Source organism: Pinus tabuliformis, chromosome 4_2, assembly GCF_031772625.1.
Source record: "Pinus tabuliformis cultivar Carrire ecotype Pingquan chromosome 4_2, CPIR1, whole genome shotgun sequence".
NCBI classification, from domain to species: Eukaryota; Viridiplantae; Streptophyta; class Pinopsida; order Pinales; family Pinaceae; genus Pinus; species Pinus tabuliformis.
The window spans coordinates 1,118,591,696-1,118,605,595 of NC_142304.1; the positions used below are offsets into that span (position 1 = coordinate 1,118,591,696).

General features: G+C 42.8%; 1 protein-coding gene across 1 annotated transcript in view; it reads left to right on the forward strand.

Moving 5' to 3' along the window:
* Positions 1-13,900, forward strand: part of LOC149173587 (beta-glucuronosyltransferase GlcAT14A-like) — a 177,363-nt gene that overhangs the window by 131,507 nt on the left and 31,956 nt on the right. The gene's annotated exons all lie outside the window — the stretch shown is intronic.

A 13,900-nucleotide genomic window follows, 5' to 3' on the forward strand; every position in this document is an offset into this window, starting at 1 on the left:
GGGAATCATGAAAATGTTGCTAACTATGAGATTTGCATGTTTGATAAACATTTGAGGAATACGACACCAAAGCCAAGGCCACCTACTGACTCTATAGACTCATTACCATGTGGAAATACATAGGTACACTTGTTGTGGGCTAGATTGGCCCCTACACTGGTGATCACCCCTACATAGGTATGGATTTCCCATGAAACCACGAGTCCTTATATAAGCCCATCCAAGGCCCTCCAATCCTAGCTAGGCCAAAAGGAACTCGAGATAAACTCAAAGGGACAAGACATGGCCCAACCCAAAACACACTGACTCAACGTGACACAAGGTGTAGGTGTTGTTTTCCACAGTGTCTAGGATAGAATCTTAAATCACTGACGCTGCCAAACCAAAAATCACAATGAAGCTACTTTGCATAGCGGAATATAAACAACAATAAATCTGCTAGTGCACAAAATATAGACAATTTTGTACAATAAGCCAACTTCGTTATATTAATCAAACTAACTAATACAACAATCTAGGGCTTCCGTATCAGGGATAATGACCCTCAAATATGCACAAGTACAAGAATACAAAACTGGGGTTGGGTGTCAGTCCATCAACAACCAATCTACCCTCAACAAGATACTTTGACCATTTGGCTGTGGCGCTCTCTCAACTCCTCTCGATCGTACCTTGTACCTTCCCAGTCCTTCGACTTCCTATCTGTAGCACTGCCTCTATCAATGATCCAAGTCAATGAGACTCCTGTCGAGTTGTTCACAACTCGCAACTGCCCACTGCTGCTCCTCAGCTACCCAGGGACTTCAACCCACTGTAATCTTTCTGCACTGCTCCAATGAAGACTAACATAGGGCATGAAGGTTTGCCACCTATCACTGCAAGCTGTCCATCTCCCACAATGAATATGGGCTAGGAGGATTGCCATCTTCTGCTGTAGATGCCCTTGTCCACACACAAGTTTAGGGCTACTCAAGCTGCTCCTTGCTGATCAAACCCTTGAGCTCAACAACTGCCACTCTAGCAACCACCTAAGTCCACGAAGATGGTGCACGTTAGGCTCCAACTTGGGTACTATCATGCTGCCCTCCAACAGACCATAAATGCCCAATCCACTGTCCACACTTGGTCCACTCTCATGCTGCCCTCCAATAGACCATGAGTGACCAATCCTTCTTGTAGCATCTGCACTCTGGTTAGGGCATCCAACCACTTAGGAAACCCTTCCTCTTGGCTGCAAACAAACTTCACAAATTGTCCTCTCCTAGGACACTACATCACCTAGCATCCATTGATCACCAAGAGACCATCTGAAACCATACTGTTGTTGCCCTTTTGCCTCGATTTATGTGTAGTCTGGAAGATGGTTAGGGAACACCAGTAGCCCTAACCCACTTCTTCAAATCACCATGTTCCCTTGCTCAGCCTTGTTGCCACTTTCGTTATCCTACTAGGCATCCAATACATTGTTGTAGGACCTGAGGCTCCTCCTCAAGCCTGCCTGCAATCCACAGTCCTGTTACAGCTAGGGTCTCGACCTCCTACTAAGGGTTAGCATCCCTGTTCCAACTGTGTTGTGTCTTGGGCACCTGGGGCTAGGGAAGAGGACCTAAACTAGGCTTCTCAATCCATAAAATAGTCCTCCCAAGTTATTGTAGCAACAACCCTTACCTACGGCCTTAGAACAAAGACAAACTCACGCAGAAACACACCATAACTTACCTCTGAATGTGGCCTGATCTAGCAAGTGATCTGTTGTCCAAAACTGCCTAAACAAGCCTCCTTACGTGGTTGATACAAGCTTAGACATCTACGACTAGGATGCTCAAAGGATCTGCACCAAAACTGTCCAAGAATTCTCCCTCTAGCCTTCCACTCTAGCTGACTTAGACTGCGGTTTCGTCCTTCAAGGAATCTGCTCCCCAACACAAGAGAAAACTCCCTAAACTTGTGCTCCTTTTCTCCTAACTTTGTTGCCTTAGACGCTGGCCTAATTTAAAGGTATCTTTTGATGATCAATGCACTTGGATGTCACTAATAGCCCCATTGAGCCCTGTTATTTATACACTTCTCAAGGGCTCCGACGAATATCTTTAGGGCTTGTGTACTACCTGTCATTAGGTCTCCTAACATTAGGCCGACCTTGACTAAACCCACTATTAACTTCAAAAATTAATATCTCAAGATTGACAACTCGGATTTCGTTGATTTTCGATGCGTCCAGTTGCTCTGAGGGTCCTCTATCATCTCCATCCATCACATGTCAAAATCTCATCACTGTTTTGGCTCAACAACTTTGGGTGCAAAACCCCAGGCTTGGGTTTGAAGCCCACACGGCCACTTGTGGAGCTCCTTCCTCCAAACCCTTGATCTTCAAGGCTTGGAGTACCTCCCAAGCTACAAATATGAACACTCCCTCTTAGCGAGGGAGGTACTTCCAACACTAGGAAGTCACCATCAATATCATCAATGACACTAGCCCATTTGGCGTCCATTACTGCAATATACCCTGTAGAATGAACCCTGCAATCTCAATAGTGCCTTTGCCTCATCACGTCTGAACTTGAAGGTCCCAAACCTCAATAGGGCTGCTCCCTCTGAAGCTAGAGTCCCTTTGAGCCTACATGATCTAGATTTAAGTAGGAACGAAATAAATTACAGAGATAACCATAAACACAGATATGTAGCGAAAATAATGCTTCATTTCATTAATGTAAAATACTGAAATATGCTTACAAATAGAAATGGAAATAAACTAGCTATGGCGATGTTAGCTTATCTCTGAGAAGAGTTGTTGTGGCTACATGCCTCTCAACTGTGTTACAATGAGGCTAGAAGGCCTATTTATTATTAAGAAACAATGGAAAACCCTAAATTTCCAGAAACCTAACCCTAGAAGATGAAACGCCAAACTGTGGGCCCCGTTTGGGTAAATTGGTACATCAACTTCCTGGGGTCGTAACTTTGGCATATGATCTCCGTTTGACATGCACAATATCTCGTTAGAAAGATCTATTCGAGAACTACAAGTTTGGCAAGAGCAACATTGGTCCATGGACCAATGTTGCTCCCAGTTTTGCAAAAAAACATCGTTTAGGGCCTCAAAACGGCTCCGGAAGTTTAGGACCCAAAAAACTGCTAAAAATAGTAAATTGTGCTACAATTAAGGAAAGTGAAAAACTGAAAGAGACAGTTGTGGGGGTCCAAGTGGGATAGGTGGGTGGCCACCAACATCCACCTCGATCATTCCTCCCCCCTTGGGAAGAAATGCCCCCATTGCGTTGAGTTCCTCCATGAGATGAGGAAACTTCTGCTGAACTTGGTCCCTGGTGAGTTGTTCTGCAGCTTCTGATGTGTCCAGTAATGGTGGGAAGCTTGGTTGAGGGCAGTCCACATTGAACACTCGGTGCAAGCGAAGGAATGTGGGAATGTTGTGCTCCAAAGCATTGTTTCCCACAGCCTTGGTAATGGTGTAAGGACCATGTCGGAGTGGCCTGAGCTTCTGATGGGCTCTTGTAAGGCGTTCTTTCTGCAGATGTAACCAAACTTTGTCACCCACCTGAAACTTGTGTGGTACCCTTGTGGGTGAGGAGAAGTTCCTGTCTTCTATCCCGTATCCCTTTGTTGCTACTGCTACATGGAGGAACCCTTCGTCGGGGTCATGGATGTGGCGACGATCTTCCCCTTACTTTGGGAGCGGACCAGACAGAAAATAAATTTCCTCGTCTGGGAGATGAGCTTACTGCATTTCTTAGCAGAGATCAAAGATGTAGCGGTAGATGGGGCTACCTCCGGTATCCTATATAATGAATTACCCAAAGTAATAATAACAATGCGAGGCCTTGACTCATACACAGCATGTCACCTCCATAAGTATGGTTGGCCTAATAATAGATCACAAACATCCAGAGGTGCAACATCACAAAATACCTCGTTTGTGAAGGGTTCGATGTTGTAGGGAAGGTGACACTGCTGGCGAACTTGGAGATCTCGTCCATGGTGAAGCCACCGATACTGTATGGCTGCAGATGTGGTGTAGTCGGTAGGCCCAACTGCTTCACGACCTCTGCTGAAATGAGGCTCTTTTGGCTGCCACTGTCGATAATGAATTGCAGCGGCGAACCCTTCACCCACATCTGTGAGTGGAAAAGACACTCCCCCTCCTTTGGATCTTCGGGCTTCTGGATCTTGGCGGTGGCAACAACGACGCTGGGCTCTGCGTCAATGATCTGCTTCCCTTTGCCATTCCCCTTGTCGGGTTCTTACTCATGGTTGGAACATGCATCTGATTCTGAAGCCTTCCACTCGGCCACCAACGACTGCTTGGTCCGACACTCACTTGTGTTGTGAGTGGGGCTCTTGTGGAACTCACACCACTTTTCTATGTCCTTCGACTTTGTGGTGTTGTTCTTTTCTTGCGGCTTTGACGTGTTGTCTTGGGTCACCCCGCCTTGGCTTTGTCCTTTGGTCTTCATATTCGCAGATCCAAAGTCTCGCTTCTTCTGTTTAAACTTTTGCTCGATTTTGACAGCGCCTCGGTACGCCGTGTCGAGCAAGGAGATGTTCAGGAACTCCATCTCTTCCTGGATGTACCTGTGTAGGCAGCTGCGGTATTTGAGTACCAAATGTAGCTCAGAATCCTTGATACCCAACTTTGTGCATAGGGTATGAAAAATATTGGTGAACTCTAGCACGTCTTGGTCCTTCCCTACCACAGCTTCGTCCACTTTATGTATTGGTCCTCATAGCTTTTGACAGGGTAGTACCTCTCCTTGATGGCATCCCGGAATGAATTCCAAGTGGGTGCGGCTGAAAATAGTGAGCCCGTACTTTCATCCTTCTGCTTGCAGTAGGTTTCCCATCAATCCTTGACGTGGGGGTTGCTTTGAGAAGGGCGAAAATAATCTTTTCTTGACTGGAAAAATCATGAACATAAAAATACCCATCTAGCAGATTTAACCATTTATCTATGACATCTTCGTCTATTTGACCCTCAAAGATGGGGATTTCAAAATTAACTTGTACCTTAAAGGGCGTGGCGTTTCTAGAGTCGCTGTTGGAAGTCGATGCGTCGCCTTTGGGTAGCCGCTGAAGGATTTGGGAAAAGTTGTCCATCATCGTGTTCCTTTGTCGCTCGAGGGCTTCTTCGAGCAAGATTTTGACAGGATCTCCTGCCCCCTCGTCTTTCTTTTCATCTGCCATGGGAGGTCGTCGGGATTTGCGAGGCTGGTCTTGCAAAGAATCGACCAGTTCAAGCCCTAACTCCTTATATCCTGACCTCGTTGGGGACATGCAAAAAGCAAAGAAAAAGCAGACCGCTCTGATACCACTGATCCGGATTTAAGTAGGAACACAATAAATTACAGAGATAACCATAAACACAGATATACAGTGGAAATAATGCTTCATTTCATTAATGTAAAATACTGAAATATGCTTACAAACAGAAATGGAAATAAACCAGCTAGGGCGATGGTAGCTTATCTTTGAGAAGAGATGTGGTGGGTACATGCCTCTCAACTGTGTTACAATGAGGCTCGAAGGCATATGTATTGTTGAGAAACAATGGAAAACTCTAAACAACCAAAAACCTAACCCTAGAAGATAAAACGCCACACTGTGGGCCTCGTTTGGGTAAATTGGTACATCAACTTCCCGAGGTCGTAACTTTGGCATACGATCTCCACTTGACATGCACAATATCTCGTTAGAAAGATCTATCCAAGAACTACAACTTTGGGAAGAGCAACATCGGTCCATGGACCCATGTTGCTCCCAATTTTCCCAAAAAACGTCGCTTAGGGCCTCAAAACGGCTTCGAAAGTCCAAGACCCGAAAAACAACTAAAAATAGTAAATTGTGCTACAATTAAGGAAACTGCAAAATTGAAAGAGACAGTTGTGGGGGTTCAAGTGGGATAGGTGGGTGGCCACCAACATCCACGTGGATCACTACACGTTCTCCATTGGCTCAGTCCTACAAGCACTCATCCTCTTGGATCAAAGACCACTCATGCAAATCCCTCCAATCTCGGATATGCAACATCACAATCCGATGAAGACTCTAGCATGTTAATCTGTAGTCCATCACATGGAGCAATCTCGATCAACTTGATTTGATCGATGCCAAAGAAATCCTCGAGTTGTCCCAATCATCCATGACAAGTCATAGGAAGTCCACGATCAACAACTTGTACTACAACAAACTCTTGTTCACCTGGCTCTCCACCAATCAACCAAAACTCGCAGCCAATCTCACTGCCAAGCCAGTCAAGACCACATCTCCATGTCTTTAGCTAAACCCTCTGCTCGATCTAGACACCCACAACTCCTTCTGAGTTCCTTCGTTGTGCACACTCTGATTCACTATCTCTCAAAGTAGCTCAGACATGCTCTGATACCATGTTATTTTTCCACGATCTTGATGTCTAGGATAGCATCTTAAATCACTGACGCTACCAAACCAAGACTCACAACGAAGCTACTTTGCATAGAGAAATATAAACAATACTAAATCTACTAGTGCACAAAATATAGACAATTTTGTACAATAACCTAACTTTGTTATATTAATCAAAGTGAATAATGCAATAGTCTAGGGCTCCCATATCAGGGATAATGGCCCTCAAATATCCACAAATATAAGAATACAAAACTGGGGCTTGGTGTTAGTCCATTGACAACCAATCTACCCTCAACAAGATACTCTGACCATTTGGATGTAGTGTGCTCTCTCAACTCCTCTCGGTCATACCCTGTACCTGCCCGATCCTTCGGCTCATGATCTGCAACACTGTCTCTATCATTGATCCAAGTCCATCTGGCCATTGAACCTCTGCTATCCAATCTACTCACTAGTTGTGCCTTAGTCCATTAAGGGCACAACACATCGAGACTCTTGTCGAGTTGTTTACAACTCTGTTTGTGAACAACTCGCAACTGCCCACTGCTGCTCCTCAGCAACTCAGGGACTTTAGCCCACTATAGTCATCCTACGCTACTCCAATGAAGACTAACATAGGGCACGAAGGGCTGCCACCTATCACTACAATATGTCTGTCTCCCACATTGAACATGGGCTAGGAGGACTGCCCATCTTCTGTTGTAGATGTCCTTCTCCACACACAAGTGTGAGGCTACTCAAATTGCTCTTGGCTGATCAGACCCTTGAGCTCAACAACTGCCACTCTAGCAACCACATAAGTCCATAAAAATGGTGCACAACGGGCTCCAACTTGGGAACTATCACACTTCCCTTCAACAGACCATAAATTCCCAATCCATTGTCCACACTTGGCCCACTCTCACGTTGCCCTCCAACAAACCACGAGTGACCAATCCTTGCTATAGCATTTTCACTCTAGTTAGGGCATCCAACCACCTAGGAAACCCTTCCTCTTGGCTTCCAACAGACTTCACAAATTTTCGTCTCCTAGGACACTACATCACCCAGCATCCATCCATCACCAAGAGACCATTTGCAACCATATTGCGTCTGTCATCTTGCCTCGAGTTTTGTGCAATCTGGAAGACTAGTTAGGGCACACCACTAGCCCTAACCCACTGCTTCAAATCACTGTATGTAAGCGAAGCTATGCATTGAACATTGTACGAATGTAGATCTAATTTCTATTTCATTCCTTTCATTTGATATTATGGGAAAATCATTTCTATTCCTTGCCCCTCCTATTTCTTCTCTGGTGGCTTCGCATCCCTTGCTCAACCTTGATGCCACCTTTGTTATCCTACTAGGCATCCAATACATAGTTGTAGCACCTGAGGCTCCTCAAGTCTGGTTGCAATCCACAGACATGTTACAGCTAGGGTCTCTGCTTCCTAGCAAGGGTTAATACCCCTATTCCAACTGTGTTGTGTTATGGGACCTGCGGCTAGGGAAGAGGACCTAAACTAGGCCTCTCATTCCACAAAACAATCCTCCCAAGCTATTTTAGCAACAACCCTTACTTGCGGCCTTAGAATAGAGACAAACCCACACATTAACACACCTTAACTTACGTTTGACTGCGACCTGATTTGGCAAGTGATCCATTGTCCAAAACTGCCCAAACATGCCTCCTTATGTGGCTACTACAGGCCTAGACAGTTGCGGCTAGATGCTCAAATAATATGCACCAAAACTGTCCAAGAATTCTCCCTCTAGCCCTCCACGCTAGCTGACTTAGACTGCGGTTTTGTCTTGTTGTCGTTCAGTTTGTATAGGCACTGCGACAACGACTCAGGTCGGGGGTTGTCAATCTAATCCTCAACTTCTCCATTCTAGATTTCTACCAACAATAGGCTATGGGAGGTAGTCCCTATGAAAATGTGAAGGTGGAAGGCAAGTTGGGAACCAACTTGTCCGGGACGCACAGTTGAGTAGCCTAGCTGCTTGGTTAAATTTAGCAAGACTTAAGGATTTAATTAGATTTAGAAATGAGACCAGTGCCTTATGGAGTAAAAAGTTTTTGCTTATTACAAATTAATACCAAGTAACCAGATGGACAACCACTGCTTAAATGCAATGCAAATCATAAGATCTAGGTGTAGTGCAAAGATCTTCGTTACTTTTAAATTATATGCGTAGTCTAAATGGAACCTCCCTCTTAACTGTTTTGAGACCAATCTTTAGAGTAGGTTGTAGGATGGAAGCCAATTGGAAGCAAGTAGAGGCTTGATTAACGATATCTCCCCCTATGATCCAGCCACCTAGTGCCTCTGGCGTTGCAGAGATTGTGGCTCTGACAACTGCAAGGTCACTGTGTTAACCACTAAAAAGGTGCTGAATCCTTCAAACTAGGTGAGAAAGGGTGGCCCTAGAGGGCTATCAACCAAGCTTATGTTTGGAGGTAAATTATTGGTGCAAGCTAAGCCTAGAATGCTTATGCCATGAAATGGGTGAGTGGGTCTTGAGTTAAGATTGTTTATGTTCTTTAAGTACTTGATGTTAATTTCCTCATAGCAATAGTACTTAATAATTAATTGAAAGACAATCTTAAAACAAAACAAGTGTTTAATGATACAAGTGCCAATATGAAACAATGGATCAATACAAGATACTTCGAACACTTATCTAATTCAATAATGATTACTTGAGACCACTTAAGATATGCCAATGACCAATATTGAGATGTTCACTTAGAATGATAACCAATGGAACTTAAGATGCTAAGTGCTTAAGATAGACAACAATGATACCAAAACCTCTCTTAAGATTATGATCTTTACGTAGAGCAATCATCAAATAGTTTCTCAACAATTCTTCAACCAAAATACCAATTAGATCTTAATGACCAAATTAACTTAGACCATCCACAAGATTAAAAGATTTAGAGCTTAGATGTTTGAGTGATTTTAGTGCCAAGTTAACGATTTTTCAAATCTAACACAAGACAAGCAATTGTTAGAACTCAACAACATAAACCACCATGAGCCAATTTAACCATGAAAGAGCTACTTATGATGAAGTATAGGACAGCAGTAAGTATGTCACTTCAAATCAAGGAATTAACAAACATATAAAACTGAAAATGACCAATGAATAGCCTAATGACTTGCCAATTGATAAAATAACTTTGCCAATGTAAATTGATGAACTTTTAGCCTTCTTAAAATGTTATATTCAGAAAGTATCAGATCTGATTATACTTTTATGCAGAGATATCAGCCACTAGAAATTAGAGACCTATATTAAAAAATTGATACCTAGACACTTAGATGCTATGATAGTATGCTAGAAACCACACCAATTAATTTATGCACTTTAGAGTGTTCTTTTCAGATTTATATCAGATCTGATCTATTCAGTTATGCAAAGATATTCCGACAAACAAATGACTAGATCTAAGCTAGATATTAAATGCCCAAGTAGCCAAAACACTAATAAAACTTAATCATGAAATTTTTAGGGTGTTTAGACCACTTAGATATGATTTTAGGGCTATTGAATCACTTTATAAAATGAATATGACAGCTGAAGCAAAATGGTGACAAAGTGAGGGTTTAGAGAGCAAACCCTAGGTCCAAGGCCTTGTAGCACACTTCCTCAAAATGCCAAAAATTTATCCAATGATTATGCCACTTGAAAATACAAATTCTGAGCCAATTATCTCTAGAAAATGTGAAAATTTCTAAATAAAAATCCAACTGCAATGATTAATATTATTTATTCTACTTACTATCTCAGAAATAAGTTATTCAGTGTTCTTACGACAAATATCGAAATATATTCTACTGCAGCCTTCATAATTAAAATATTGCAGAAAGTAAATGCAAAGAAAAATACGGGGACAACTAAAATCACAATGACAATTATTTTTGGACAATCGTCCCCAGAAAAACCCGTTGTGGGAAAACGGGTGCGGCAGATGAGGGTTTCTTTATTATTCTTCAACAAAATCTCATGTACAATTTACAATCAGCAAAACAAAAGTGAGAAAATTTACAGATGCTTCCTGACAAATCTCTGATTCGGGAGTACTCCTCTTCCCTTTGAGTCCTTCTGCGTCCCTCAGCGTCAATTTTTCCCATGTTGGCCCAGCGTGAAATTGCCCATGCAGTCCCAACCTGCCTCTTTCTGCGTCATATTGCTTCTGCGCTATCTCTCCCTGTGTTGCGTCTTCTTGCCTTGCACTCTTGAAAGATGTTGATGTCCTCTCGTCCTTTCTCACCTGCAAGTCTCCCTTTGATTCGATTTCTCTTGCCGAACTTCGACCAGTGAGAAAATCGATCTTACTCGGGTAACTGAGTGTCTGCCTCCGGTCTATTTTCCAAGTGCCCATCAAGTCTTCTCTTATAATCCTCTCGTTGATCATTCAACGACCCAAATTAGATCCTAATCAATGGCTAGGATCATATTGGCTTGATCTTCGCCTTCTTCTAGAAGATTCACCATAGTTTAGATTAATACCCATTAATTATTTTAATTTCCTAAGTTTCAACTTAGGCTCCCATTAAAAATAATTAATTATTTTAATAAAACCGTCTCCGGGTGGAATTTCCCAAAACGATTTCTTGGTATTGGAGAATGCATGTGTCTAAGCGTCCTTGCAAAATTTGAGACTTAGAGCACATCCAATGCTACCAGAAATCAACACTCCCTCTTAGCGAGGAATGTGCTCTAGCAGTGCAACCTGTTGAAGCATCACTTTGTTCTGTAACATCTCCCTCTGTGTTGTTGATGTCTGACATGCTGTCCACCAACCACTGCGCAAATGTTGCATCTGTACTGCTATTGACCCTGCCATTGTCAACACTGCATTCATACTGCAACTCCCTCTGCCACTGTAACTGAGAAATCACCTGTTTCTGCTACTAAAACGGATTCTCTACCATACCCATCTGCTCTCTAAATTGAATGAACTTATCTCTTCTTAGAGCCTTAGTGAGTATGGCGGCTACCTGATCTCCTGTGGGGACATACTGTAGCTGTACTACCCCACGCTGAACACAGTCCCTGATAAAGTGACATTTGATATCAATGCGTTTTGACCGATCATGAAATACTGATTCTCGGAGAGTTTGATACAACTCTGATTATCACAGTAAACCTTGGTCGCTTCCATCCTTTTTCTGAACAAGCTCACAAGCAGTTTTCTAAGCCATATAGCTTCGCACGTAGTTGTGCTGGATGCCATATATTCTGCTTCCACTCAGCTCAGAGCTACCGACTTCTGCTTCCTGCTGCACCAAGATATCATCCCTGATCCAACACTGAACTAGTACCTAGAGGTGCTTTTTTGGTCTATTGAACTATGTCCCCAATCTACATCTGTGAACCCATTCAATCTGACATTCTCCCCCTGGGAGTATTTCAACCCATATCTGACATTTCCACGCACATACTTGAGAATGTGTCTAGCTGCCGTCAATGCACCCTTTTTGGTTCCACCATGAACTGACTAAGAGTGTTGACAACAAAGCAAATGTCTGGCCTAGTGTTGACCAGATACATGAGCGACCTAATGAGTTGTCTATACAAGGTGGAGGCCACTTCCTTGTTTCCTGATGCATCTATTTTCTTCCAGTTGGTGATCATGAGAGTAGCCATGGGTTGACAATCTTGCATTCTGAATTTCTTCGGAATCTCTGTAGCATATCTTCCTTGCCTCAGGAAGATCTCCCCATTCTTCTGCCAAAATTCCAACCCTAGAAATAATGCATCAACCCCATGTCCTTCATGTCGAATTCAGCTTCAAGATTCTTCTTCCAATCCTATGAGGCTGGATGATCCTATTACAAACAAGTCATCCACATATAATACCAGAATAAGTGGCTCATTCTCTATCATTAAGTAGTAGAGATTGGGATCAACATCACTTTTGACAAATCCCAACTGTTGCAAGTAACTATTAATCCGACCATACCATGTTGTCGGTGCTTGCTTGAGCCCATATAGGGCTTTCTGTAGTCTACAAACATGAGTTCTCTTTTCATGAGTTTTGAAGCTTTTGCGTTGTTCTATATATAACTCCTCTTCTATCACCCCGTTCAATAATGTTGTCTTGACATCCATCTGGTGAATCTCCCATCCCATTTGAGTTGCTAGTGATATAACAGATCTGATGGAGGTGTATCAAGCATCTGGGGTGAAGGCTTCTTCATAGTCTATTCCTTCTTTCTGAGCATACCCCTTTGCCACAAACCTAGCCTTGTACTTCTCTATACTGCCATCTGCAACATACTTGATCTTGTAGATCCATTGTGATCCTACAATTAATCTATCCTCTGGTCTAAGTAATATTGCCCAGACATCATTCATCATGATAGAGTTGTACTCTTCTACCATGGCATCCACCCACACTTGGTGTTGAATGGCTTCCTAAAAGCTAGAGGATTCTTCAACTTGAGCTACCAATGCCTGGTATCTGTCAGGTTGTCTACACTGCCTTTTCTCGGTTCTAGGAGCTCCAACAAACTCCTGTGTCCCTCAATGTCTGCTGTATTTCTCTGTTGGTTCTACCACTGGTGGTGGGAGGCTCAATCAACTCCTCCGCCTGATCCTGTTGTTCCCTTTGCTGAGAACTATCTGGATTTCCTCCTTCTGAGGAAATTCTTGTACTGGTCACTGTACTCGATCCAGGTTTTTGTCCTCCTTGTTACCCTTGCTGCTCCTAGACTAGTGGAACATCTCCTGATTGATCTTCTGCAGGCATCTCTCGAGATCTCCTAAAATCTCTATCCTCCATGAACTTTGCATCCTATCTCACTACAATATTCCTGCTGCTAGGAATGTAGATTCTATATGCCTTTGAGGTCTCACTATATCCTACGAGATACCCATTTTCTGCAGTCTAATCCAGTTTCTACACTTCTTGCCTAGAATGTGACAATATGCCATGCTTCTAAATATCCTGAGATGACTGACTTTCGACTTCTTCCCTGTGAAGACTCCTTCGGGTGTTTTCTTCCCCAATGCTCTATTAGAACATCTATTCTGGATATACACTACTGTGTTGCAAGCTTCTACCCATAAATACTTAGGTAGATCCTAATTATACAACATAGCTTTGATTGCCCCAACAATAGTTCTATTTTACCGCTTGGCTACTCCGTTCTGCTCCAGATTATATGGAGTTGTCCACTCTCTTTTCATGCCCTTCTTTGCGCAAAAATCTGTGAAGTCTTTGTCTGTATATTCTCCACCATTATCTGAACACAATACCTTTATCTTTTTCCCTATCATATTTTCAACGAGAGCCTTAAACTCTCTAAATCGATCAAAGATCTTATCCTTGGTCTTTAAGAAACAGATCCAGGTTTTTCTAGAGTGATCATCAATAAAAGTGACGAATTATTCACCACCACTAAGAGCTCTTGTGGACATTGGACTGCAGATATCTGAGTGTATCAATCACAGTACACATTTTGCGCTATTGTTACTTCTGGAAAAAGCTGCTTTAGCGTAC